This window comes from Bombus terrestris, chromosome 4 (assembly GCF_910591885.1).
Source record: "Bombus terrestris chromosome 4, iyBomTerr1.2, whole genome shotgun sequence".
Taxonomy (NCBI): Eukaryota; Metazoa; Arthropoda; class Insecta; order Hymenoptera; family Apidae; genus Bombus; species Bombus terrestris.
The window spans coordinates 3,280,201-3,304,400 of NC_063272.1; the positions used below are offsets into that span (position 1 = coordinate 3,280,201).

At 30.7% G+C, this 24,200-nt stretch overlaps 1 protein-coding gene across 6 annotated transcripts in view; it reads left to right on the forward strand.

The window, feature by feature from the left end:
- Nucleotides 1–24,200, forward strand: part of LOC100646289 (protein scalloped) — a 340,073-nt gene that overhangs the window by 2,821 nt on the left and 313,052 nt on the right. The window contains exon 1 of one of the 6 annotated variants that reach the window (XM_048405342.1): nt 11,334–11,352. The exons of the other annotated variants lie outside the window; for them this stretch is intronic. The gene's annotated coding sequence lies outside the window, so the exon portion shown is untranslated. Of the gene's footprint in view, nt 1–11,333; nt 11,353–24,200 lie in introns of those variants that run through there. 6 annotated transcript variants of the gene reach the window in all.

Sequence of the window (24,200 nt, forward strand, 5' to 3'; positions counted from 1 at the left end):
TATTCGCGCTGACCTGTCCCTGTTATTGTGTTTGTATTTCAATTAAAAACTAGTTAGTCGGAACGCCGGTTTTTCGTGTCCACTTTATAGTCGCTATAAACTTGTCATACAATAGCATATGCTACAATCAACAATTTCTTATGAATAAAATCAAGATGTAGGATAATCGTGACCTGTTCTTTTCAAGTGTACTAGGCTGTTTATGCTTCTTATTTGGAAACCTTTGTTTACACGTCTATGAAATTTAAATAAGTTAATGCGATATTTCTATATCTATTATTGGCATTGAATCGTAATTTTCTTTTAGACTTTTATTTTTAGTGCTTTTATATGTATAATACACATGTATTAGATTGCTTATGCCTTTTATTAAAGAAAGTTTTTTCAAGATTTAACACGTTATAATACACAAAATTTAAATAAATTTATTTAATATTATTTTTATATTATTAATATTGAATGATAATTTATCTTTAGACTATTCCTTTTATTATTTTTGAATAATTTGTATTAAATGCTTGCGATGATTGTAATAGCTGAAATAATCAATAATGTTTGTATTAATAAATTTTGATATGTTAGAAATAAGACAAGGGACAGAAAGTTCTTTACTTATCGTAATAAATTTTAATAATAAAAAAACAGTCATTTTTGTCATTAGAGATACCTTCGGGAACGTTACAATAATCAAACTTTGGAAAGTCTTCAACAATTTTAAAGTTGTATCTCCATTCGAATTACTTAAATTCATTGAAAAGTAGCTTTAATGAATCTCTAACCTAATATACTAAGTCATTTTGTTCTTTTTTTAATCAGTGAACTATTGTAAATTTTTTAATTTAAATGGACTACCGTATATCGGTTTCTCCGTATTATTTTTATATTTAGTGTTCCAATGTACGTATATCAGAGTAGGTAAATACTAAAGCAAAGAATTTTTAGAATTTTAATTACGTTTGCGAACTGCGTCGCCATTATGTTGCATATTTAACCTCAATAATCTATAAGATTTAATAACATCGACGCTAAAGGAACTGAAATTACCGACAAAATATGCATGAAAACTGTTTAGCACGGTGTTAATTATATTTTCACATTTAGGTTTTATTTTTATCGGAGCTAATCTACAATTTAAAAAATTAAAATACCATTTTTATTATTTCTACATTTCACGTTAATAAAATGGATTTGCGTGTGTTTTATAAGATTATTGCACCTTACAGCAGTTGAATGTAAGTAATGACGTTTTGATAGAATATTAATTTGGTTTGGAATAGTTGAGTTTAATGGCGTCGTGATAATAACCGGTGTACGATTGAGGCTTAGAAAGCTGTAAATTTTGTTAACACCGATGCATTATCTTTATCCGTATCTTATCTGCTCGCACCTATCGGACTTGATTGAAGAAATATCTGAAATTGAAAACGTGGTTTGAATGGAAATATCAATAGATAGGGCAATCGCCGTGTATTCAACAGTTGCGTCGTAATTTGAAAGTTTGTGGAAATATAGTAAGTACATATGTACTTCGTTTCGTCATAGGAAAATAAACAGTTGTTTGTTAATGTATGCTAATGAAATTTGAATACTTTGAGAAATGATTATTATTATTATGATATTAGGAATATTCTCACGTACGGAATTGTTTATCTTGCATTTTTTCTCACGAAGTGGAGAGTTATGTGGAATATTTGAACTTTATCTTGAAGCAGTTGTCTTAAATTGATGATATTTAACGCATAAAAAAGTGAAAATTATATTATACCAATTTCTAAATCAGAGTATAATAAGATTCAAAAATCTAATGTCATTTTTCAGTGTTGTCATCTTGAAATATGGTTTGTTATTGAAAAGTAGTTTCATTTATTGAAATTAAAAATTATAATAACGCGTTATTACACGCAGTTTTTGTAAATTAAGAGATATTGTGTTACGCTATAATTAAACAATTTTTAAGCATTGAATTTAATTTAAAAATTATAACTGACGATAAATATGGAAGTAAATCTCCATTTGCGCAGAAAGTATAATAAAACTTTATTTTATAGGCAAACAGGAAGCAAAGCAAAAAAGACACGATAGAAAAATTGTAGCATATTACTTATTTAATTAAACACATATTAATACTCTGCAAATTTTCTAAATTTATTTATATATCTAAAGTCATATTCTCCGGTTGCTAATGACTACGTTGTATGATCATATCGCATTAGAACATAATAAATGCATTATTCATGTTACGTCATACGTGGTAATAATAACAACATTGTATGATATGAAATGTTTACGTGAAACATAAAAAACACGATGTATACGGTGATCACGGAATATAATGGAAACCATTATCCTGGAATCCTGGAATAGTAAAGTTGCTAAATTGAACACTTAGAACAGGCACTTAGAACAAAAGTGGAGTAATCCCAATATTTTAATAAGCTGTATATCTTTGTATTTAAAGTAATAATAGAATATATATATATAGTTATATCTATATAATCTATATGTATTTCTATATTCTATATTCTACATTTTTCTTATGATTCTTCTCTAATTGATACAGCTTATTAAACATTAACTTAAATTCATGTGTTCAACGTCTTAATAATAATAATAATAATAATAATAATAATAATAATAATAATAATAATAATAATAATAATAATAATAATAATAATAATAATAATAATAATAACAACAACAACAACAACAATAATATGGTAATTCTACAATATATTGAACTTTCTAAATCGTTCGCAATATACATACTTAAAATCACGCATACTTACATAATTATCCTTTAATTTTTATAAACACGTGATTGTCCGCGGAAGTGTCGTCCGCATGGCGGTGCGTGTTGAAAGTCAAACGAGCCGGTTAAAAATCGTCAATGCTCGTTTCGAGGCCTGGGCCCGATATACATCCAACTTTTTAACTGGGGGCCCGATAAACATCTGGGGTTCCCTAGGAGGGGAAAGCATATCTCGGGAGTACGTTGCAGCGGCAGCAGGTGCAACCTGTGTGTTTCTTCAAGCTTGTTTCTACCCCCTCCTTGTTCCCGCTAGCCGAACAGCTCGTTTTTCTTCTCGAGAAGCAGTGCACGCACGCGAACCGCGGAACCGGTAGCGTGGTAATCGGTAATCGGTAATCGGTAATCGGTAATCGATGAATTCGATATTCATATCACCTTCGCTAAATTCATACACACTTTCTACGCCTGATACCAAAAGCTTTTTATCTATACGTCTTATCGGTATATGTCAAATATTGAAGATTCAATAACGTTACTTTCTTATCCTTTGTTTTTTTTATATTTTTGGATTTTAAGATTATTTGGATTTAAAAAAAATTTTTTTTTGTATTTCTTAGTTTATAATATACAGTGACTAATAAGAGTCCTAATATTCGAACACTACGGGGTTTGAGTGATTATGGTTTTATGTATTTGTTTATGATATTGTTATTGAATTTATCGTTACTTAATATGTTACAATACTTATTGTAGCCAAAAAAAACATAATTGTTATTTATTTATTGTATACACATTTTACATAATGAGCAGTAAATTAGATAATATATTTCTTATCTTTTGTCTCATATATTAGATCTTATATACATATATATGTATAGATTCTATCAACTGTATCACGAATTAACAGATTAAAATAGATACTAAACGGATCTAAAGTAGAATGCATTAGAATTAGAACCTATAATTATCTTATATTATGGAATAAAATAAAAGTTATGCTGTAAACTAAGTAAAAGAATAAAAAATAAAGAATAAGTGAAGTGAAGATTCTGTAAGTATTTAAGGCAGCTGTTTGTTTTGTGTTTATTAACACTAGGATTTCGTAACCCGTCTATTTGACGGATTTCGAAATGAAATATCCCAAAAATCATAGCATTAATTTTAACTATTTTGCATCATAAATTAATCATTTCATCTAAAGAATTTATACCCACAATTATTTTTTCCTAGGCTTTCTAATTTTTAAAATCTGTATGTAGTATACCTATCTTTACGAAACCCGTCAAATTGACGGGCTAACTGACTTCATAAACAAACCGTTTTTCAAAGACAGTGTGCCCAAGTTCCAGTTATTGTAGACATTTCCCATTATTGTTTCCGCTTATTGTAAGTATTTACGATAGGATAATTGAATTTGGGCACAGTATTTTCTTTTTTTGACCAATCCCCCTTTCCTAGCAATCACGAGTAAATCCAGGAGATATAATAAGATATTGAATAAAATTGTCAACATCAATGAAGATTTTTCTGAGGATATCTTCGAAGAAGATCAATATGAATTAGGCCAAAGCGAAGCTGACAGTGAAAGTTCTGAATACACTGAAAGTGGAGAGACAGAAGGATCTTCGGATAGTGAAGAGGAAAAGTGTGTCGTAACAAGAAAAGGATGCGTATTTTTTCTAGTTCTGACTCCGAGGATGAAAGGACGAGCATTTCAAGCACATCCCAAAATGTAATGGGTGAAATTGAAATTGCAATTGACGGGACACAGTGGATAAAACTGAAAGCAGGCGGATCTAGGGATAGGACGCCCGTTCGTATGATATTCAAGGATATCGCAGGGCCTACTGGCTATGCTAAGAGAAATATTATGTCGGGTTGTGTAACTAGTGCTTTCAAATTGATAATTGACAGACACATAATGGAACACATAAAAGATTGCACTGAAACCGAGGCGCATCGAGTTTTGAAAAAAGACGGACAATCACAGTTGCTGAGTTATGTAGTTTTCTAGGAATTCTATATGCCGGCGGCGCATATGAAGCGAAATCATTGAAAGCCTCCGAAAGATTGCAAACAGATAAATTTGCGCTGATATCCGAAATATGGAACAGATTTATAAGTAATAGCCAGGCTTGTTACAAGCCTCAATATCTCAATAGATATCTCAATCTCTAATATCTCAATAGATGAACAATTATTTCCAATGAAACCCCGATGCAGGTTTACACAATATATGCCGAATAAGTCTCGTAAATTTGGCATTAAGTTTTGGTTTGGAGTTGATGTCCAAACAAAATATATTTTGAATGGTTTCCCTTATATGAAGAAAAATGAAACTCGATGCTCAAAGGAAAAAAAGAACAAGATGACTTTGTTTTCCTCAAATTTATATAAATCAGAAAACTGCACGCTTACTGTGTATAAAAATAAATCTAACGTAAAAATCCTCCTTCTAAGCACCAAACATACAGGTATACACGTAGAAGACAATTAGAAACGTGTTCCAGAAACCATTGGTTTTTATAATAAAACAAAGTTTGGTGTGGACGTCATTGACTAGATGGCACGCAAATATAGTGTGGGAGCAGGGAGTTTTCGATGGCCCCTTTAAGTTTTTTTTTTCAATATTTTAGATTTGGCAACAATAAACGCGTGGATATTGTGTAAAGAGTGCACCGGATCGAAAATATCCAGAAAGGAGTTCATATTTTGCCAAAGATCAGACGCTTCATTTCTGTCACTTTCAATGTCAGAAGTGCGAAAAAATTGCCAAGTGGGATACTGCAGAAAAAAAAGAAAATAGGAGCAATAATTGTTGTATATATCGCAAAAAGATCGTATGGCGAAAATGCACAAACAAAATTCAGTATATTTGTAAAAAATATGCTCAATAAATATGATTACCCTATAGCATTAATATTATTGTTATCATTTCCGTGATAATTTAAAAAAAAAAGACTTTACTTATTAATAATTTATTTAAACGTGAAGCCTAATATTGTTCAATTCAGACTTAATTTGAATAAATCGATTTTTTAAAGAAAATACATTAAAGAAAATCTTTGTTTACCCGTCAATTTGACCGGTCTTCGTAGAGATAGGTATATAAGAAACCCGTAAACCTAGTGTTAAAAAATATTGGTATGATTTATATGTATATATGCATATATGTGTACTGTCATGTATAATGTATAGAAAGAAAATTTTTGCTTGTATTTTATATAAATTGTTTTATGTTAATTGCTTTATGTAAAAATGATATTTTCTTATTAACTAGGGAAACGTCGATATAGAGAAAAAAGACAGATTATAATCATGAGCCACTGTAATATTCTAACCTTTTTTACTTTCTTCTGATGTTTGAAAGAACAAGACGTGACTTCAAAAGTTATGCTTTAATATTAATCATCTTTGTGCTTTAAGCATTACAGTGATATCTGTTAGACGTAAGATTATCCATGCATATTTCTACGAATCTATATATGTACAGATTTTCAATATCACTTTATTCAAAAACGAACTTTCCTACAAGAAAATGTCATCTCACACGTTCTTTTCATTACTTAGCTTTGCAAGAGAAACCATCCTTTTTTGGTTTGCACTACGATTTTCAACGTACGTTATATCTGTGTGTCTACTGTCAACATTGCTGTACTCTCTATCAGAGGATTGTCTTGCGATTAACCAGACTTATATATACATACATATATGTATAGTATTACACGTGATGATCATATTTACTATTTCTAACGTATTGTGAATGGTTAACAAGATATTTTGTGTTCTACAGTTATTCATATATACTTTCACAAACGACCGCTATAGTGGTAGGATTAAAGTAAAAATCTTATTTAGAATGCAGTTTATTAATCTTTATTTTATTCCATAGCGAAAGTTCTTTGTCTTGCTAAAGAAAGTTTGTTCATAGTTTAACACCTACAGTGCACAAGAGTTGAAAAAATTAATTTGATATTATTAATACAATATGGAAAGTTGCTTTAGATCATTCCTCTTATTGTTTTATATCAATAATACACGAGTATTAGGTTGTTTATGTTTCTTCTTAAAGAACGTTTGCTTATTGTTTAACATGTACAGTGTACAAAATTTAAATAAGTTATTTTAATATTATTTTTATATTAGACTATTATTTTTATTATTTTTGTGTGATTCGTACTGAATGGGAGCGCTTCAATAGCTGAAATAATTCGCAATTTGTGCATTAATAAATTTTGATGTATTAGAAATAAACTAAAGGATAGAAAATGGATTATTTATTATATATTTTATTATATTTATTATGTTTGCACTAGGAATACTTAACCTCGAAACGTTGTAACAATAATTAAATTTTGAGATGTCTTTAACGATTATAATATTATATTGCCGTGTGTGTCCTTCGATTCTTTTCCTATTTTATCGTAAATTCGACGTTCTTTTGTTTAATAGAGGAACGACCGTATCTTAGTAGACTCGTGACAGCAGCTAGACTCATTAAACCGAGGCTTCTTCGCGATATAAATAGGACTTCTTGTCCCGTTGCAGTACGGAAGGAGCAAATAGATTATCACGCGTACCACAGCCCTCTACTCGGCGACTTCTCTCTTCTGTTCTTTCCCTTTCTACCGTTTGTGCCATTCTATTTCTTTATTTGTACACTCTCCTCTCTTCTCTCTGCCCTCTCGGTTTCTTTTGCTCTTGTAAGAACTGTGTGCATCTATCTTTTTCTCTCTCCAAGAGAAGCCGGTACGCGCGTGACTTTCTATTTGGCGTAGACGGTGCCAAATTGTCAAGTAACTAAAATTACCTTCGAAGGTGTACGCTGTGTCTTTCTCTTTTTCCCCCTTAACGTCTTCCTCGGCAGTTATCCCTTTGCTTTTTTCACGCCGCGCCGTGCCACTCGCGCCACGAATGGCGGCGATTCTCCTTCTGAACGTCGAATTTCATTTTCCACCCCTGTTAATTACACAATTCCTCTTTGTTCTGCTTATCGAATATCTCAAATTGAAAAGTCCTGCCCAGGAAATGTTTTGTAGAGTATTTTATTAATATCCTTTAATTTTCTTTGTTGAAGAATTAGAACAGTTATGGATTTTTTTTCATCATGCATCTAGATTTTATTTTCGTTATTTTCACTAACAATTTCAGATATTGTTACTAAACCTCAGACGTTTATGCCCCAGACTGTAGTTATTACTTATTGTAATATTTAGAAGATGTAAGAAATTTTTATTTAGAAATTTCATTTCTTTAGTTAGGTTTATACATATGTGAATTTTTACTAGATTGGATATTTTTATGGAAACTTATGGAAAATGTAAAGATACGTCCTTGCACGTTAAGTTTCATTTCTACTTTGTTAATTAGACGAATACCAAGAATATTTCACTTTGTTTTTCACAAAACAGAAATTAAAATTGATCGAAAGTTCAATACTGTACCAATATTCTGAAATAATTTAATTCAGTGAATTGGTATTTCCTTGTGGAATTGACAAATTATATTTATAAATTCAAACCATTCACTTAGAAACACAATATGTACTTCGTTAAAATTAAATACACTTTGATATACTTACAAGTTTTTTTGATGTTATATATGTATAAGAGTTGAATTAATTGAGAAAGTCACAAACTGAAATGTGTTAAGAATATCTCAATTATTTTTCTTAAAACAAAAACAAAAGTTGATCGAAAGTTCAATGTTACACGGAAATTCTGGAACGGTTTAACTGGCGCGTGTTTCTGTCGAGTGTTCATTAATTCAGAAACGGGTCTGAGACATTAACTCGGTGATCCGCATGTGTGTGGCAAAGGACGGTCTGTTCGACCATCTAGTGACCCTAATAAAACCTACACAAAAGGTCGTCGTTCCTAGATCGATTTGCAAAAGGTCGAACGTCACGCCATCAGAGATTTTCTGCGCTTAAACCGGTGTAACCGGCCCACCACCGATTCAAAACTAATTTAAATTGTTGTCTTTGAGATTTAAATAGCGACTGCACGTACGATGGTTTGTGCAAGAACCGACGTTCGTTTGTCTAATTAATCTTCATTGTTTTCGTAGACTATGAACGATACATGAACTAACTGTGATTAAATCTTTGTCATGTAAATTGTATCTGTTGGTGTACGAATTTGGAAGGCCTTCTGATTGGTTTTGAGATAACAAAGTGACAATTTTTGGGCAACAAAATGTAAAGAAATATAATAGAATAGCATGCAATAACATGCTGTTTATTTGAAAAACTTACATTTCGAATCTACGATTTTTGTAATTTTATTTGTAATAAATTTTTGGAATAAAATTTAGGGAAATATTATGTATTAAGAACTACAATTTATTACAAAAACTTAAGATTCTTAAATTTTCATTTATAACGCTACATAACCTTTGAATACGTAAAATTTAAAGGAATATTATGTAATGAGAATCGCAAGTTACTTAAAATTATACAATTAAAATGACGATTAACGACAAAATTACAGCGTCATGTAAAATATTCAGGATGCGGGATAATGATTGGGTTGGAATAAGTGTGTTCTTCAATAGCAGCTTTTGAAACGCCAACATTTGAGAATGAAACATATTATATATATTGATATTCTAAAAGGTAGATTTGTGCATTTTAAGTTGAGAATTTTCAGTGTGTTTAAAAGTAAAGGTGCAGGAAAACAAGGTATATCTTTGTCATTTGATGTATTTTTAATGCAGGAGGAGAAAAACGCTGTACAAATAACAAAAAAGATAATGTATCGTTTATAGGAATGGTGTACTGCAAGTAAGCGTATCGTTCTAAAGTGGTTTCGGTTCAGAAGTGGAAATTTTGATTAATGTTTTGCCAGGCTATAAGCATTGAAGATGAGCAAATTGTAACGCTAATTGAAAATAACTTGAGCCACACGAGACATACGTTCTTTTATAAATCTATGTATTATCTTTGAGTCTCTCTTAAAAACACTATGAACCATATGTTTCAACCCAATATGTACATATAATTGTATTTTATTCTAGTTATTTCAATATCACTTCAGAAGCTACTAATACCGCTATTATTGGGACAGTGAAAAAATAATATCAGCTTTTCATACACAATTTACGACAAAATCAGTCTATAAAAGTTGATTTCTATATTTACAAAACATTTGGCCCTCGTTTGAATTTAGAAATTAGTGCAGATCGAGTTCTAGTTAGTTTATTTACTTCTAGTTCTGTTTTCGGTCAGCTATGTTGTATGAATTGAAGAAAATTGCAAAGACATTTCTGTCAATTGAAGTCAACTCCTTCCTATGCAGAAGGCATAAGGAAGTTGACAAAACAGTTATATACATTATAATTATATGCAAGGTGATTGATCCTCACGAGGAGTTGTCACTTGTTAAAGTATCAATAGAGAAATGTAATGACATTAGTGGTTTCGTGCGGAAACCGTAGGAACTTGTCGAAATATGTTATAAAGCTCAACATTTTGAATAAATCTTTCCTGTACGTCCAATTAATTTTCAAGTTATATGCAAAAATATCCCGCCACTCAGTTTTAGTTTTGAAGCTGTTAATTTAGCTATACATTGTTGCAGCCGCAATACAGCCAAGTCTGTTGCTTAGTAAAGAGGAGTTATTTACGATACTTTCAAGTACCATTTTTCTTTCCTGTGCCATAAGATCCTAAACATTCGAAGGCTCGTGTTTCTTTATATGTCACGAGCTTGGGATTCGTTCAAACATTAGCATTTTCCTTCTTTTATACGTGTTTTTTTAAAATCTTTTTCCAAACTATTGAGATTCAACGAATTTATTAAATTATTCTGTAAAGTGATTAGGTAGCCAAATGCTGATACTCTGCTCATCACCTTGCATATAATGGAATTTAGCCTTCACTTTGTATGTCGCATTATGCATGTCATGTCCCGAGTTAAATTTTTATCGTCCTATCACACGAGTCTGTTAGGTTCATACTGAATTGTGTGTATATATACAGTATATTAAACTTAAATAACCAAACAGCGAGGACTTAATCTATAAGCGAAAAGAAGAAAAAGATGTTATATAAAGTTTGTCAATAACGGAGTTATAAACGAGTATTGAATACACAAAATAGATAGCGACGCATTTTCTATCACAGCACACGGAAGTTCACTGTATTATTGTTTCAGCCTAGTTACATGCTTTTTTCTTATCATGTGGTAACAATTACATATCGTTAATAGTTATAAAATATAATAACATTAAAAAAATGATTACCTAGTAATTGTTGCTCTTGTGCTTGGATTCAAGTTTTACGTCAGTAAACAATGGAAGTAATTACACTACAAGGTTTTACAGAGAGAATTTTGCTGACTTTCAATAACTACATCGTTACCCATTTCATGCGTGCAATATTTTTTTATAACTGTGTAATAGAGCGTTTATTGACAAATTTTATATAACATATTTTTTCCCCTCTTACCTGTAGATTAAGCCCCCGCAGTTTGATCGTTTAGATTTGGCACACCCTGTACATGCACAACACTAGAAGCAAAACTGTGAGTAATGCCTCTGTTTCAGTATCAAACAGATTATGGTGTCGGGGAGTTCGGATAATAGAATGTTCGACTAGCAGAGTATGTATTCCGATAGCGGAAGTTTAGACAGTAGAAGTTCCATTGTGTATGATGCTTTATTTGTTTATACTAATAGCAATATTAGCTTCAATAATACCGATGTGGCTACAATAGTATGAAATACGTTAATAATTAATATAGAATCTTTATGTTTTAGTATTCATAATTAACAACGGTTGAGATTTCTTTATATTTACAACATATTATGTTTCAATTGATTTATTTATGATGTCTGCAAGAAACTATTTTCAAATAAATAGTGAAATTTAAATAGGTGCAAAATTAATGGTTTTCTGATACACAGTGACTTAGAAAATTTTATTTGTTTCGCGCTTGCGACAGAAAACGTTTACCTTGTGTGTATTACATAAAAAGTTTGAAATTTCATTAGCACTAAAATGTGATACGACTGCCATGATTATGTTCTATTTTAATTTCCATTTCTTTTAGTTTCATTTTTCAGATCATACTTTTTCATGAAAATTTCAAAATTAAACTAAATTTTCATAATTAAATTTTCATAAAATATGAATTTGCACACTAATAATGATAACATCAGAGATATACGTATATATAAATTCATAGGTAAATAAATAAATCGACAACATATATTGTTAAGAAAAGTATAGCATAAAGTATATCTATAAATAAGTATATGAAAAATACATATATGAGTAGATAAGCATATAAAATACAATAGTATAATTAGACTGTGGATTTTTATGCATTTATGGGGAATGCTAAGGTGTCAAAACACAAAATACACATATAAAATAACTAAAGGAAAGTACTCGTTATATTTCCTATATGAAATAAAATTCTGCATTGATTCCCTTTTTTAAATTGTGCTTATTAAAATATGAATGTGTATAAACATCGCAATCTAAATAAATAAATACAGAACATACAGAATAACATACAGAATAATGCAAAATCGAAGTAATAGAAATCGGAACGCCATTTCGAGCAATTCCAAAAAATGACAAGTCAAGTGACAGTTCTCGAGCAATTTGTTTATTCAACGGACACGTTTTCGTCCGAGAGAGATAATTTCGCGTGACATTAGTTTTTTAAATAAATGTCACGTACATGTGTTGATCGTATCTAGATCGTTCGTTTATAAAACCAAACTGCCAGTCTCTGCATCGTCGTTGTATTTTCAGTTTCCAGGTTTGTTCGACAAATTTTTTTTATTTTGCTCTTTTTTTTTGTTTTCCATTCGTCATTAATAATGTAAAATTGAAAGCAGTAAATTAAACGTCAGCGCGTTTCGCGCTCGCTCATTCGTTCGACCATGAAAATTTCATCGATGAAAATCGTACACGACGCGTTGATTTGTATCATGCTCATTTGCCCGTAATATTATATTTCCGTAATATTGCAATCGTGAACGTGGTTGTTTCAACGATCCGTTGCACGATTGAAATCTGCCGACGAATCGCGCTGACTGCGCGTATGAAAGTTCAATTTAAACTTGATATTCCAAAAAAAAGATAGAAAGAAAATAATGAAAAAGCAGGATGAAAGATATAAATATAGTGGTAGCTTGATAATGTTGGTTGTTGAAAGATAGATAGAGTTATTAAAAGCGAAAGTACTTCCCGATTGATGATTCTTGTAATTGATAAGCAATTGTCTGATAAGTAGTGTCATGATGCATGCTACTTCGCTGTGATTTCTTTTATATTTTAACCCGAATTACTGATATTAGATTTAGGTTGGCTTTAGGTTGGGGTTAAGTTCTGCACGGTGTTTTTTATGTGCATATATAAATTGTATTTGTATAAATTTGTGAAATTGATATGTGAATTTTAGAGTTTTTGTAAATGATACCATGGATGATACATGAACATATATCGAATTGAAATGATAATTCAAATGGTATTATGTATTATCTATATAGATTGTATAATTTCATTTTTCTGAAATTTGAAATTTTTTAGCAATTTTAACCCTTAAATAGTTGAAATAATTAAAAATTCCTATAGATATTAGTAAATTTTGGTATGTTAAAAACATACGACAGAGTAAAAAATTAATTATTTTACTTTGTATTCATTGTAATAAATATCAGTGGTGGAAATTTAACCTGGAAAATGTGGGAGAAATAATAATGAAATTTTGAAATGTTTAATTTTAAATTTCATTGAAAAATCATTGAAAAATTAAATTGCATAACAAAATCATAATTGCAATAAAAAGCACAATAATAAATGTATAAAATAAATGTATGATTTTTATGTATATATGAAAGATTTAAAGACGTAAAAATAGGCGCAGCTCATATAATATGTAAAGATATGTGAAATATCCAAAGTAAACTACATATTCATAAAGATATGAATTCACATAAACACAATCTACTACCTAGTGCACCATTATTTTTTTAAATTATGAATTCCTTTTTTTTAGATCACTAAGAGCTACTTTTCGCTTATGTACTTCGCTATTATGCCTCGTTATGGAGCACACGACGTCACGATTGTTATTACGAAACGAGAGAGAATGTTTCTGCCAGTAATCGATACTCGATATCCGGTAATAAGACGGCCGATAGAGTACATACATGCTTCGTACAACAGATAGCACTAGAGAATTTATCGGTGTGTACACGTGTAGTCCCGTATCTGCCGGTTGAATGCGGAGAAACGTGTGCATTTCAATCGCGTGATTGAGAACTAGTACGGGGTCGAGCACTCCCCCGGGAAGTTTCACGGGTCAGAAAATCATGGGGTGGCTTTACCACCTGGCCGATGTTCCTTTCCCTCCCCTCTCCACTTCTACTAGTCCCTTATGCGCGTACATGTGTATGTACCTATATAGGGTGATTCTACGTGAAAAAACATGTCGAAAGTATGAAACAAAATATGTTAATTCGACGTTCCGGTTTCGAGAAAACCGAACTTATAAATTTGTTAAGTATACCTGGACTTGATTAACTCCGTTAACTAGACATGACCGCATAATCGACAAGAGGTTATTTTACATGTAAAAATAAGTCGAAAATATGGAATGAAGCTTTTTCATGCGTTGTTTCGCTTCCAAACGAATGAAATTTTAAAATTGACAAAGTGTGCGTGTACCAAGTCAGTTTTTAATTGAACATCTTCAAACCTTATTTTCTTGGAGAAAAGATTATAAACAGAACAATTTTATTTAACATTTTTTACTTGTTTCCGACACGTAGCCTAACCTCCTGCTAATTGTTTATTTGCACCCAGTCACTAGTCACTAGTCAGTAATTAGCTAATTTCACATATACCGAACAAATCTTTAAATCCGATTTTATCGGAAACCGATTTTATCCGATTTTATCTTATGAAAACATTTTATTCTATACTTTCGATTTATTTTTTCATGTAGAATCACATCCTTGCCGATTGTACCATGGTTGTGCCATAGTTATCGAGACACTCTGTATACACACACACAGAATGATAGAATTCCCCTCACGTTCGAATCATCTCTTGTCCCTCTTCATCCCTTTTTATCCTATTCGTCATCTACTTTTCTCTTTGTGAAGAAACGCTGCACCCCCAGTGCAGTTTGTCTGCATATTAGCCATGCCACAATCGAGCAATTCTATCGTACGAACCGGTCACCCAGTATATGATGAAGTTCTCTCTTCTTCAGTCTCTTTGAAGTTTTTTCGGATAGTACGATTTGTGTCGTGCTTTCGAGATAGTACTGTGATATATGAGTGTGTGTGCTCTTAGTTTGGGAGGTTTGAGGATGTTTGTTGCAGCTCTTGGATAGATTGCTTCTATATTGATAGATTAATTCTGCACAAATAATATTATAAAATGTTACAAACAATACGTTAAACATTATTAGTATTAGTAAAATCATTTGCATGACAGTAATAGGTTTGATAATAAAATAAAAAGTTATAAGATTGTAAAAAGGGAAACCTACGATTTGTATCTTTGCAATTTACTAATAATATTATTATTAGTTAGTTAATTATTATGCAACAGGATTATTAAACGCTATATTTTTAGCAATATTTTTGAAATTACGAAGAAAGTGAAAAATACATGCGAATATATAGCCTCAGAATAAAATAGAAAGACAATTTTGATAATATGAAATTAATCGGCAATCTTCTGTAAGAAAAAATGGAAAGTGTGATTTATCGTGTGAAGAACATGAAAAAGTTGAACAGACTTTTTCCACAGTTTCGTGATATTTAGCTTGCGTTTAGTTAAAGGCAGTGTCATACATATAACCCAAAATACGTGACGAATCGAATTCATTTTTATAGGGAGATCTTGATTCTTCTTTCTGTTAATTAATTGTGAGATTAAAATCGGTTCCAGTATATAAAATGGATGTTTAAAAATTCGTAGTCACTACTAATGATGTGTAATAAATTCTGTGCGTTCTGACGCTTACTTCAACCATTCTGTTGATGCAATTGTTGCGTTTTCATTTTCGTCGAATTTGTCGCATGTTTACACTTAAAAAGAGAATATTGCATAGCAGTGGTAGCTATACTCACTGATTTACTCACTGATTACTCACTCGATTTTTGAGAATTTTTTGTCCAAATAATAATTTATAACAAAGCCAGAGGCAAAGCTATTTCTGATAAAGGCTATATCGTTCCTGAGAAAAATAAATGAAATTATTAAAATATGATCTTTAAATGTGTCAATAATAAATGGTAAATCCATTTAAATTATAAGTCACGTTACTTAGTTTACTACAATGGATGTTGAATTTTCTATTTTATGAATCTGGGGATTTATTAAGTCGTGTAGAGACAAACTAAAAATTCTTAGAAGATATTTGAATATTTAATATTGTACTTTTTATAATGAAGATGACTTTGGAATATTGATCCTTGGAATAATGAATTATGGAAAAGTATTTAAAATTGAAAAAGATAGAAAACTTCTTTGAAATTTCATGTCCTCCGAATTCATAAATATTCCATATCGTAATTTATATAATTTACGTTTACAAAATTTCCTTCGAAATCTATAATAGAAATATATAATAGATATATATCGACAGATATTTGCAGTACTTCGATTTCACATTAAAATTGAATTTTATTATACGTAGTTAATATAATAAATGCAAAAGTAAAAGTGTAATTATAAGCCTGTCAAAGAATATACTTACTTAGATATATTCCAATATTCTTAACAAAACTCCAATCTTATTTAACACGAATAAATAATTTAGAAATTTTTATTGAACGTAATAAATTTTCCACAGTTTTCTAAAATATTCAAGAATATTTGCTTTCATCGAGCATACGAGGGATATGAAAAATGTTGGCAATATATTCAAAGTATTCGAAGCGTTTTAATTATTCCGTAACACAGAAACTGCGAACGAGTTTCCGCGATTACATCGTTCATTATAACAATTTTTAAATTTCCCCCCGGGATAATGTATTCATAATACTTAAACCCGAACACCGAGGGATCGGTTTCAATTTGCAATTCAAAAGCCGTGGACTTATTTCGTTTCCCAGGAACGCAATATCCGTAATAAAATAGCCCAATTTCAGCGTGCGATGTACTGTAACGAAGGATGCTAATCAGTTTTCACCCGACCCAAGTTTGCGGTGCGGGCTTGACTCTGTTTTGTTACCATTACATAAAGCAGTCCACGTCGATGCATTGCAAAAATACAGTCGAAACTTGGTAACTCGAATCTCAATGAAAAACCTAAAATCTTTGTGTTGCGAAGGTTGTGTCATATCGAATTTTTTTAATGAGAGAGGTTTAACAGTCGAAAATAGCTTAGAGAGGATTCGTACAAGGATTAATTTTTCGAATTATAGACGCTTGAAGACAGTCAATTTCAGCTTTTAAAAAACGATTATTTATTTAGAAAAATGAATGACAATTTTCCTCATATAGAGTGATTACAAAAATTATTTATATATAGCCTTATTTTCAAATGAAGCGCCTTTCTATCAGGTTTTACATTTCATGGTGCCAAATTTTTGATAATGTTTGAAAATTTTATTAAATTAAATTAATCTAAAATTTGATACAAAATTTAATTTACTTTGATCCAATTAGTTGGTACATAAATGCTGTAATAAATACAATGTTGTCTCAATACCTTTCGTAGACACTGTAGGTTGCGTGTGAGAAACACGTAGTATAATTTCAAGTTGTAAAGGAACTCATAGAACTACACTTTGACCCGCAGAGATTGAGCTTCATTCCAAATTTCACTTATACAGATAAAATAGCGTACTTAAAATATGTGCTAAATAATTTGAAGTAAAGTAACTGTACATTTCGATTTGTAGAGCTTTACGCAACGGAGTGGAATAGTCTTATAGAGGTTTTTGAACTACAATAGAGATCCAATTCATCGATGTTTGACTGCATAATGCGCGAAAGAAATAATCGATTACAATTTTGTTTTCACGTACGTTTACGATACAATATTGCATATTATATATTATGTACATATTAAAATAATATCAATATCACTATATTTTGCACGATACATTATGTAAAAGGGGAATATTAATATCTATTTTTTTATAAAAGACACGTATATGTATTTATACAGATTCGTTGAATACACAATTTTTTCAAAATTAACATCATTTATTCAATCAGCATATTAAATAAATAAAGGAAATCTTAGAAATGATGTTCGTTGTTTTGGAGTGAAACATACAATGACTTACAAAAATGAAAATATTTGTTGAGAAAAAGAAAACTTTCGATAGTAGATATAATGGAATCGGACATTTTATATGTTGCAGCGTAATAATACAAATATCAATAAAACCATGATACAGAAATGCGATGTATTCAAACGGGGAAGAAATTAAATTATATTATACTCGTAGGTTCATAATCGGCGATTTTCGTTATACTATTAAATGTACAAATTCCTTACAATTGAAAATTTCCAAATAATGATTTTCGAAAGTTTTAGTTATTTTCTAACGGTTTTTTAGGTTTATCATATTCCTTAGCAAATTGGTTTATATTTTTACAAAAAATCATGCTCTTTTATTATGTTAATACATAAAATACAATATTGTAAATATCTTATTAATACGCTGAAATACTTAAAACTATTGTTTAATTGTTGTAATTGACAGTTTATTTTTCTGTTTTTTTAGATGAAAAAGATTTTACTCGTATTTTTAGTAAATCACAAGTTCAACTGGCGTTATTTAAGCTTCCGTAATGAATAAGAATCTCCGTTGACAATGCCGGTCATCGCATACGTCGGAAAGAATAATTTTCCTAGGAAATGATATGCTTCCACAACGGAAAGGACCGATCCGCGTCGAGCAAATAAAACACGCACTTGTTATAATCGTACCCCTTCTAGACAGGCCCTCTCTCTTAGCCAGAAAGAATTTACGATACGATTTATTATCGATCAGAATGCCCGCTTAACATACATATAGGCTTTCTCCATAACCGCCACCCAATTGGCAAAGAGTTAATTCTAAGTGAAAAAAAATGGAAAATACGTTCGTGTAAGGTTTGCTCACGTGCAGGGATATTTTGGCCGAAAATTTTTGATTGTCAATAACTAAAACACAAAGCCGAAAACGCAATTCCTTTATTTTTGATTTTCGTCTTATTTCGGCTTCAAGAATTACGCCTTAAATTATGTTGAAATAGTAGCCGAACACCTTGTATAGAGTAACATTTTTTCATACAGCGTTCTGTTCTGAATCGAATTTAAAAATTCGCTTAGTATATGCAAATTTAACTAATTACTGATTAGATACGAATAAAGAATCAGAAAACAACTAGCAAATTTTTCCAAGACAATAGAATTTGAACGTGTTCAGTTAAGAACTGTTCTCATTCAGTAGTGTTTGATCAATTTGTAAATTTCATTTGGTCAAAAGCGAAACATTATATAAAAATGCTCTATTCCGTATGTCGACTTGTTTTTTCATGTAGAATTGTCCTTTTGTCAAATGCTCATGATTACTGAGACATCCTGTATACATTTTCACATTGGTTTCAAATTTTATAAATTAGAATCATGACACTGAAGTTTAAATATAGCATTAATAAAATTTCAGAATGTTTTGTACAAACAAAATGTTTGATGTAAGTATGAACACTTCAAATACTTTCATGAGCCACCTTTCATGAGGTAAATATTATGCAGCCAAGATTATTGTTTCCGGTAGGAGGAGCGTGTCATGGCGTCTAGCGCTCTTCGTCTGTCCCGAGGGCTCTTGCGTTAGTCCACTGGTAAGGTAATAGAAATCGAGTAGGTAGTAGATGGATAAGGTGGAAACCTTTCCTCGATCATCGAATCTCCCTCCACGGGTTTGCGTTAGAAATGGCCCTTGGGCCTCCTCGACACAAAGAAACGACCCTTTTATCTCCGATCTCGAAGATCTCAAAGATACGCCCGACTTCTCCAATCATTTGAGTCGAGTTCCTGTTATTGCTGTTTGTAATCGCCGCGTGCGCGTCGCCTCGAATGAGACGTTTTTGGAAAATAGAATGGTGGTTTTGCTTGTTGGTATTTAGATCTGTGGGGACGAATTATGAATTTAGTGTTTTAGTACTGTAGAATATCGTAGTAGTGATAGATAGATTGCGCGTTTTTATGCATTTGTGTGAAATCTAAAGGTGCAGAAATACACGCAATCTATACATCAAAAGTAGAATACTTATAATTTTTAACAGGCTTCTCTCTTTATGTTCCATATATTTTTGTACAATTTATCTAAAGAGATATTTGACAATTTGGAATCAATGATAAGATATTAAGAGATACCGAGAATTTCTTATTTACATTTATTATAATGTTTTGATTTTTTCCTTTTTAATGTATGATTCATGTTTATGCTTTGGGCAATAAAACCGATCCCGAAATTTGATTCTTTTATGTTAAAAAATAATTTTAAAAAAGATAAGAAATAAATAACGTTTATCTTAGTTCCTCGTGCTATATATTGCATATTACGCTGTATTGTGACAATTTGATCAAATTTATACATATAGGAAAAACAACTAATTTTATTATGAAAAGTTTTATTTCTCATTGTATCTTTCACGCGAGAGTCTCAGCTGAATGCTGTCCACATTTTCCATAGGTCTATAATTGATTGCCGCAAGTTCTGCCATTAAAATGGAAGTTAATTTAGAAGTATTGTTTTGTTATATCATATCTACAACTACTTATTCTATCCGTCGAATTGCCGTTGCAAAAAAGCTCGTTTCTCTTATTCAGCCGCGGTAATTGAAAATTATTTGTCTCTTATCTTATATTTCTTCTTCGGTTCTTCTGGGTCCGTAGTCAATAAGCTACAAATGAGATTCCCCTCTTATTTGTCTATATATATATATATATATATATAACGTTGTATTTCAATAAAACGGACATTGAAGTATCGAAGCACTGAAAGCTACACAACATATTGTGTAACAAACTAAATCCAACAAATGAATAATTAACTTGTATTCTTTGACCAACTACGTAGTATATTAATTGTATTGCGAAATCATATTATAAAATTATTTCAATTCCCATTGCCTGAAAAATCATTTTCAAGCATTTGAGCAATATGCTCAAAATCATTAAGTATTATAACTTATCGGCTATCACAAAAAGTTTACAAAATGCCGTAAATTCACGTCAGCGGTAAGCAGAAACAGAATTTGAAATAACATGAATTCACGTCAGCGGCAACCAGGAACAGAATTTTAAATGACATGAATCACTTCAGCGGTAGCGAATGTGTTAATAAACTCTTTTAGTATATTTATAAATAATTTTCTTCAGAGAATTGCGAAAATAAGAGGATTTTTTCTGTTAGTATGCCTGCAACTGTACATATAACTTTCGAATTTTGTCAAGAGGTGTTGTTTAAATATTGTTTCATCAACTGAAATTATTATTACTCAAACTGTCAATTCAATACAGTAATAAAGATTCTTGCTTATTCCATTTTTCCTATAAACATTATTATTAAATCATCGGTAAAAAAGATATCAATTATAAATAGTTTCATTCACTACTAAAAATACCTTTATTACAATAGAACTCTATATATAATAAAATAGTCAACAAATTCAAGTTTTTCACGCTCGTAACTGTAGGTAGCCACTTTGAAATAAATAATAAATAGCAAAAATTCTATCGATAAAATATTCGTAGGGCTGCATGATTCAACAAATGCAATGTATTATCAAACAAATAAAAAAAACGAGTAATCCGCATTTTATATTCCCAGGAGTTTCGCAATCGATAATGAAAATCGTTTCGTAGTCACTTGATGCGATGCATGGATGGTTCGATCGTACACAGTTAATGGACTAGAAAGTCTGGTGATTAGAAAAAAAGTTTCCCTCCAACGGTAAATTTCTCGCGGGGCTGACCTCTGCGTAATTTCGATCGCAATATCTTCTGCGATGATTGTTGCTCGATATATACAGGGTAAAACTGTGTTAACTCAATATGAACAATGTATTTGGATTAGGTTATTTGATTTAAAAAAATACAGTGATCACTAAGATATTAGCATCTATCCTTATTTTCTAATGAAGCGCTTTTTACAATATGTAATTTCAAAAGTTCTAGGATAGCAAAGCAAACCTCTTCCTCAAGATGTTCTGTCTTGCAACATAAGACATAGACAATTATCTATGTATGTATACAAGACGACTTTAAAATATCTACAAATGTCTTTGTACAGTTTTAATTTTTCGAAGATATTGTTATATCTGTACTGAAAATGTGTTAAATTTTATTTTGTATAAAAATTTCCTGTGTAGCATCTTGTGAAATTACACATACGTAGTAATTTTTAATCAGTTACATCCAAGATATTTCCTATTTAGGATATTTGCTTTACCTTTTCCTTGATTAATAATTAAAAAGATTCGAATTATTCTAAGTACTGTGTTTAAATTGAAAGTTTTTGTTGGTTTATGATAGTGTAACATAATACTAAAAACATTGGAGAAGAATAAAACGTTGGTATATAAATTTACCAAGAATATGTGTATTACCAAATTTTTAAATTTAGAGTTTTAAGTATTCTAAATTTATGTAACATTCTTTAATTTTGACCATTTATCTATAAAATTCCATTTTATGCGAATACTTTGTGGAATTTATGCGAAAATCTCAAATAATAAGATTGCTCTGCAATACAATGCAGTGGTCATCCATCGCCGATTAAACGTAACGGTTTGATACAGAGACGGCGAGGATCGACGGCGAACGAGTAGTTAGTTAGAAAGGTGAAAGATCAATAGGAAGTCGTACCGGTGGATTTCTCGAACAAGTTGATACCTTGGCAATTCCGTTTACGAGGTCATCCAGCAACAAATTCGCCAAGGTGATCGAGAAGTTTCCTGTGAATCTAGTCACTGGTAATGACGGATTTCGTTTTAAAGTTGTTTTAGTTATAACATACAGTAATATGTTTTAGTAAATAACAGATATTTTAGTATATTACGTGTATTTCATTTTTTAAATTTCTTATTGTGTTTTATTTTATTTTATTTGTTTTAAAGAGGTACAGTGACGAACAAAAGAAAGTTTAGAAGATATCATTTCATTATAATTTTATTATAATCTTAGGAAACGGAATTATATTTTACAAGAGTAATGAATAGACGTGATATATATTCCCACAATAGATGACGGTTACTAACATGAATAGTAATCGCACGGATAGGAAAGTATAATACCTAGTACAAAGTTACTAATGCTCACATGCAAGTTTCAATTTTGAACTTTCTTTTGACCACAACTCTATACTGTTTCAAGTAGTCGTGATGTCTTATAGGAGTTTAGATAATGAAGTTTTACAATGGCAAGCATATGTGTACTCATAAATTCAATTATATAAATGCATTGTGAGAAGTTTTATTTTTTTATGCAGCTTCAAAAACTTCACATGCAATATACATACACACATACATACATACAATATTGTACGTACATTTCGTTGTTAAATCATACATTTTTTGCTATTCTCATGTGAAACAATAATAATTGATCTATTATTACAAAATTAACAAAGTAACACTCAATCAACCAGAATAATTTTGGAAAATCATTTATAAGAGTTGTAAAGAAATAATGAATTGAAAATTATATACTGAAGTTTATAATCTTTTGACGTAAACCTCATTAAGAAAGCTCTTTCCACATAGGAATTCAATGAAGTCTGCGAAAATTTCAATCTGAATCATTTATAACATGTATGGAATCAAGGAAAGATAGAATGGAAAATCTAATAATATCTACTTGAGTTTGAGAGAAAAGTTACATTTTATTATTAACAGAATATGTTGTTATTATTAATAGAATGAGGTATTGCCAAATAAATTATTGACAAGATCCTTATTATAAATAGAATATAAGATATATAAATTCTTTATAATCCATGGTTTCAAACGGCGTAGTAATTATAAAGATTTTTATAAATTTAATGACTTTTCAGGTTTATTGCATTTTTTATAGTCCTAGTCTAATATGTTATATACCATTTCACTCATAGGAAGGAAGGGATTTCACTTATACTTGAAGGAACCTCGAAATCCTTATTAGGGAGTTGATAATAAGTTCCGTACGAAATCATAATAAACGTCCTTAATTAATTTCCAGGTTAAAAATGATTAATTATCATGCTATTAATTGCGAAAAAACAGGTTGAATGGGTATATAATAGTAAAAGAGAAAGAAAGAAAGAAGTGGAAGAAAAAAAGGCCTTCGAAAAGTTGACTGGTGGTAGAAACTCGATAGGAATCGAAAGCGACAGGCTTATAATAACTGGTTGTTGCATGAGAGATGGTTGAAACGACCCTCATGCTCTTCGTACTATTTCTAGTAGTCCATTAGTTGGTCGAGTAAGTGAG